The sequence below is a fragment of the Lytechinus variegatus genome, chromosome 1 (genome assembly GCF_018143015.1).
Source record: "Lytechinus variegatus isolate NC3 chromosome 1, Lvar_3.0, whole genome shotgun sequence".
NCBI classification, from domain to species: Eukaryota; Metazoa; Echinodermata; class Echinoidea; order Temnopleuroida; family Toxopneustidae; genus Lytechinus; species Lytechinus variegatus.
The window spans coordinates 53,586,927-53,593,343 of NC_054740.1; positions in this window are offsets into that span (position 1 = coordinate 53,586,927).

Consider the following 6,417-nt stretch of genomic DNA (forward strand, 5'->3'; position numbering starts at 1 on the left):
TGTAGCATTAAAAAGATCTAATTTATACTCTGTTTCAATTTCTGAACTCATAAAAACTAGATGGATTCTTGGATGCCATCCCTTTCGATCTTTGTGTAAATTGACAGGTTCGTTAACGGGGGCAATGACTGGCAAATGTGTGCCATCAATAGCACCCATACACTGAGGGAACCGTCTCCTGAAATCCTTCCACAACCTCTTTCAATCTTTCTCCTATTGGAAGAGCAAAGTATCTGTTGAATAAACGGTCAAGAATGCCTCAGGAGACCTCTCAAAGAATATAACAGAGTGTTGCTTTTCTGATTACAAATAAGGTCGCCACAGTTCTGTATTCCACTGGGGTTGCCAACCACAACACTGCAGAAAATTTCTGTTCGTAGTGGATGGGTTGTTTCCAATTCATTGTTTCCTTCTCCAAAACTGGACAAAGTTAATTGACAAGGTATTCAAATGTCTGTTTCTGTTCTTTCCACTGATTGTTGCTAAAAGACTTGACCACTGGATTGCCCACTGACAGGGGTCTTTATTCGTATGGGGGACCATTTTTTAGGTCTTTGTTCGGTGAATTTTCACAATCATCCCGAAGGTGATCAAACTCGCCACACTTGAAGCAAACTAGAACCCTAACTTGGCATGGAGAGGCTGACTTGGGACGTGATGTGGAGGGGTTGGAAAATGCTAGAGCTTTTCTTTTTCTGGAGTTAATTATGTTTATCTTTTTGGTACTCACTATGGTATAAACTCATGTTCTAAAATTGTTGGACGAAACTACAGCCTGTTTTGTGGTTGGGCTTGTATTTGTCATCTTGGCAGTCCTGGGGGGCATTTCATGAAAGGACTTGTCGGACATTTTATCCGACAAGTCCCATTTTATCCGACAGTTACTATAGCAACAGTACCTCTCAGCAAATCAACATCAGAGAAAGATGTCAGATCTGACAACTTGTCGGATGAAAATGTTGATGAAACACTCCCCAGGTTGACTCACAATGCTAATTAATTTCGAAAAGGGAGTGCTCTAATCTGATTATGAAGATTTGTTACAGTCAAGAAGTATTCGTCGTGACATCCCAGCTTATATTTATCGATCAGCTTTTTAGTTGCTGCTTGTTGGGAGAACCCCCCCCCCACACCCACCTCAACTTGTTTACTTTCCTTCATTTAGAAGCAGGTTATTGTTTTGATTAGCACCATAGATGGTTCCTGTGCCGGAGTACTTTCTAGGGTGTTCGTCTGCCTCGATGATCCAGCATGGTCATGATCATCATGAGGATCAACTACAGCCATTTCTGGCTGCTGTTGATTTTAAGGAAACATGTAGGATTAAATTTACGAATAGTTATCAATTCACACTACAAATATGAAACATAATATATATGCAGGTTAAAATCTGTACTGAACCCAAGTAAAAGAATGTGTACTTTGCTCACTGATAGTACAATGCAGGCATAAGGAGGATAAAATTGTTTGATTGAATTTGTAGTGGGTACAATTACCTAATAGCAAAATCAACTACCGGTAGTTCAGTTGTAAATTCACTTGTGTTCTTTTGTCTTTGAGAAAGCTCCACCGAGAAAGGTTCCACATAGACTATAGCACCTTGGTCCAGTGCTTATAATGTGCAAATATTACACATATTATTGGGATCGGATAAGATTAAGAAGTCAAATGAAAATTAGGGATTAGATAAGAAATTATTTTTTTTTTTATTTGGCAGTTGCAAGAGACATCTGATATCAAAGACAATATTATTTAAACATGTAATATTAGGGTAGCAGTACCAGGGCTGTAATAAAAAACGTTTTTTATTAAAAAAAACAAATAAAACGTTTTTTATTGTTTTTAAACGTTTTAAATCGTTTTAAAACGTTTTTTTTCCAACGAATGATGCAATTTTCTGTAAATCAATTAATTAAACTTTACACTAAATATAGCATGATTTAAGCTCTTAATGTTTTAAATAAGAGATGACCACAATTCTGTTAATGAATTTCCAACAGAAGAGTTCATATTTCCCCCAAAATCACTAAATCATGGAAATTGAATGCCTACCAAAAAGAACACTTTTTAAGTAATTCGACATTTTATTCCTAATACATGAACATAGACATGTAGTCTCGAGGTATACTGAGTCTTGTCAATTGAGGGGGGGAGAAGAATTTGCACAATGGAAGAAATTGACATACATGGGGTTTCAAAGCTTAATTTCATAACCGGTAAATCAATATGCTTTTATTTCAATTTAATCACTTATACCAATTTTAGTGCATGAAATACAAATTCAATTCAAATCTATAAATAAAGCCCTTGAACTACATTTTTTTTCATAATTCAAGAATTATGATCAAATATATCAAAAAACAATCAGTAGGCCTATAGAATGTTTATTTAACCCTAATAAGACTGGGAGGGGGCTCATTCAGCCCCCCCTCGTCATTTTTTCGTGATAAATCCACTGCTCAATTTTTTTTACCGCGTCACAAACTTTCCTTTTTCGATTCTCACGCAACTTTTGAGACCAAAATTGCAACCCCCTGGTATGCGGTTCTAAAATTACGCAACATTTTGTAAGTGCATGCAGACCCAAAAATGCTCAAAACGTGAATTTGTGTACAAATCTAAATCAATAGTGTTTTTAGCCATAATTCATAAATATGCTATTATTTTTCCTTTTATTGATTAAAATCAATTAATTTCACCTTGTTTATGGTCAAAATATAGTCCCTGACTATTTCCATTGAAAAAAACAATAAAATACATCAGAAAAAAAATGTGATGTTGAAATTTTTTTAAAAGAACATTTGATCAGATTCCTATAAAGAGCCTGTAAACCAAAAATGATAATTTCAGGGGCATTGTTTAGTTAATAAGAGCAAACTTTTGATATTATGCATAAATTAGCAATCAGATTTATGCAAAATTTGATTTATAGTAGGTTTTAGATTATGCCATGGATAATGCGTATGCCAATTTTTGTTGTGATCCCGCAATCGACGGCCCAGATCATAGGGCCCCCCCCCCTCTCAGTCTTCTTAGGAAACGAAATAGCCCAGTCTATTTATGTTACTGGTAATGTTTTTTTTATACATTTTTATGTTTATGTACGGATTTTTAAAACTTTTATATTACTAATAGAAATTTTTGACAATTTTCCAGTCATTAACAAGTAAAAATAATGATACAGACAAATTTTGGCAAGAACTCACATTATATAGTTTTGGACGATTTGGCATGGCCCTGTCATGTTTATGGATTTTATCATAGACATTTTTAGGGGGCATTAAGCTCCCCTGGAATTGTTAGAGTTACGGTTCGCTAGCTGATTATCTTATACTGTTGAAAGTACTTTTCTTCATCTTTATGAAGTGCAAAGTTATACCAACTTTTGTGTGTACCTCAAGAGTATGATGTCAGGTTTACAGAATTTGTAAAATATTATTGTGCTTGTGTAACACTTCCATTTAACTCAAGTACTTCTATTTCTGTACATGTACATGTATTTAAGCTTATTTTAATAGTGTTTCTTTACCTGTCCAAAAAAATGAGCATATTCTTAATATGGATTGATGGGCACAATTGAACAGGGAGAAGAGGAACATGAAAAAGCAATTGAGAAAGAATGAATAAAGGGGGAAAGAGAAAGAGGAGTGGTGTTGAAAAAGAGTTTTAGTTAGAAGAAAAAAAATACACCTCTTCAGAAATAATAGTATAAAAAAAATCACATCCATGCAAATGTATAACACACAAGTCTATGCGGTGTTTTAAAACACTGTTTTTTTTTACAAAAAAAACGGGTGTTTTAAAACGCGTTTTAAAACATGTTTTAAAACACACCGTTTAAAACGCGCCAACCCTGACAAAACCTCACAAACTCTGAAGGAAAATTCAAAAGAGAACTACAAGTAGGGAAATTAAACATTTCTTAAGTTGATCAGGGAGGTGAATCCCTCTTACCAGAAGTTATCGAAATTAATTTTTCCTACCTCCATCTTTTACTACCTCTTTTACTACCTCTTTTAGTTGATCTCTACGAGTTAAGCAATCATCTCTTTTTTACCTCTCTCCTTTATGTTGTACACAATAATTGACATAATTTTTTTAACAAAATGGAATCAACGGATTGGCTAGACGAAAATGTCACTATGTCATGCTGAGACTATATGTGGCTCCATGGACACCTCCATAACAAAAAAAACCCTAGGTTTTAAAATATATGTGCAAATCTCCCAAATTAAGGTTCTTAATTTCATAAGATAGTATTCATTGTGCAAATAAACAAATAAATGGAATTTTGCATTTTACCTGGTATTGAAAATAGAAAATTTACAAAAAGTCAAACACTGGCATATATACATGTATGAATATCAGAATTTGTTTTTGTTATGAATTGGTGTATTAGGAAATAATAAAATTATGGCTATAGTTCCATACCACCCCTCCACTAAAATTTATAAAAAAAAGGATATAACCAATTAAGAATAGGGGAAGAAAGGAATAGAGAGACAGTGAAGAGAAAAGAAAGAAAATAAGGGGAAGAGAACAGAAAATAAGAGGACATAAGTGAAGAGTGGGGCATTTTTAACTTTCAGCCCGCTTCTGCAGCCCAATGTACTACTTCCAGATCTAAACTTCTTTTTTTTTAATTCATGATAGCCAAAGTTAGACTGTCTCTACGACGTAGTAGAACTAGATCCAAATTAATAGAAAAGGACAATTAAGAGCTTACCTCATCTCTTTTAGAGCACAAAGCAAGTGTCGCCCTTATGACTCTTGATGATGTCGATCTATTGCAGCCGTGGATAGTGGCTGAACTATCCAGCACAGATCCCGTGGCATAGAAGCGCAGTACCACAAAAATTTGAAGTGATGGGGTTAGTGCATCGCTCCTTCTGGTTGTATCTTTTGATTCATCTCCAATTAAGTCTACCAGTAAGCTTACTCCATCTCTCATAAATTTGTATTTTTTTAACATTTCCCTGTCGTCATATAATTCAAAGGGATTTGATCGGTCGCGAAATACGCGCTCCCTCTGCAGTGCAGCTCCAACAAGAGCATTTACCAATAAGAGTGACCGACCAAATTCAAGATACTTGTCGGATCAAATTAGGGCACTTGTCAGATTTTTCATCCAACAAAGTTTCATGAAATGGAAAGTTATCAGATGAATAGAAGTTGTCAATAAAACAGGACTTGTCGGATAAAACGTCCGACAAGTCCTTTCATGAAACGAAATATGATTAATACATTCAAAGATACACTTAAAATTGAAGTTCAATAAAAAGTTTGAGTCAAAACTTTAATGCTTAAACTTAAGGCCTATAAAAGAAGCATATGGAAGAGTTTGCCATAAAGCTAGGAGCACAGAAGCCCAAACGTGTTTCTCAAACTTTTTTTTATTGAAGGTCATCTTCAAGAAGAAGTTGAAGTTCGAACTTCAATAAAAAAAAAAACACTAGAGCAGTAGATCTAGAGTCAAGGAGCTTCTAGTTGTAATCACGATTGGCTAATTATGACGAAATAAAAAAACTAAAATATATAATGAACATGAAAATGTATTGATCGTGATGATGAGAACAAAATAACTAGCTCCATATTAATTAATAAGCATATAACTCCTGGATTTACCCAGTTCACATCACATCCTCAACGGCACGCGCGATTTGTTTGCACATCGCAGTTCCACAGCGTGCATGCAAAATATGCAAGCTGAAAAAAAGAATCCTGTTTATGAGGGGATTTGCCATGTTGCGTAAGACTGTGCTTTGTTTCTTCTAGCGGGGAGTTGTTTCATGCGGGCAGGGGGCTTAGATGGTCATTTGCCCAGAGGGGAAATTTTTAATGGGCTGTTACTCCTTATCTTTCTACCTCCATCATAGAATGCATTTCAAAGTATGCCTATTCTAGTAACCTGTCAGATTTTGGAGCAAGATCGAATGATTGTAATGCCAAAGACCTTCACTGCAAAAACTTTCCATGGATTAACTTTTGCTATTAAACTTGACGTCAATAGGCTCATAAATTACTATTCAGTTTACATGTATGTCATGGCTGTTTAGTCATGTCATAACTTGACATAACTTTAAAACAAGACAGGTATTTATATGCAACTGAGTTCATGCCAACAACATAAGTTATGTTTAATTTGATGTCTTTATGAAATATATTTATGCAACCGGTCCCTGGAATGTTTAAATGTTGATTGGATGATCAGCATCGTTACCATGGTAATTACTACTAGATGGCAAAGTTGCCTTTACATAAAAATCAATGCAACAGGGGCCCTGCACTGTTTCATGAATTATTACATAGTACTTCATAGGTGGCCATTCACTAATAAGTTACTAGGCAAGGTTCTCTGTCAGTTTGCCAATATCGTAAAATTGTAACTTTGTCTTCAAAAAGTCCAGAGCCAAGTCT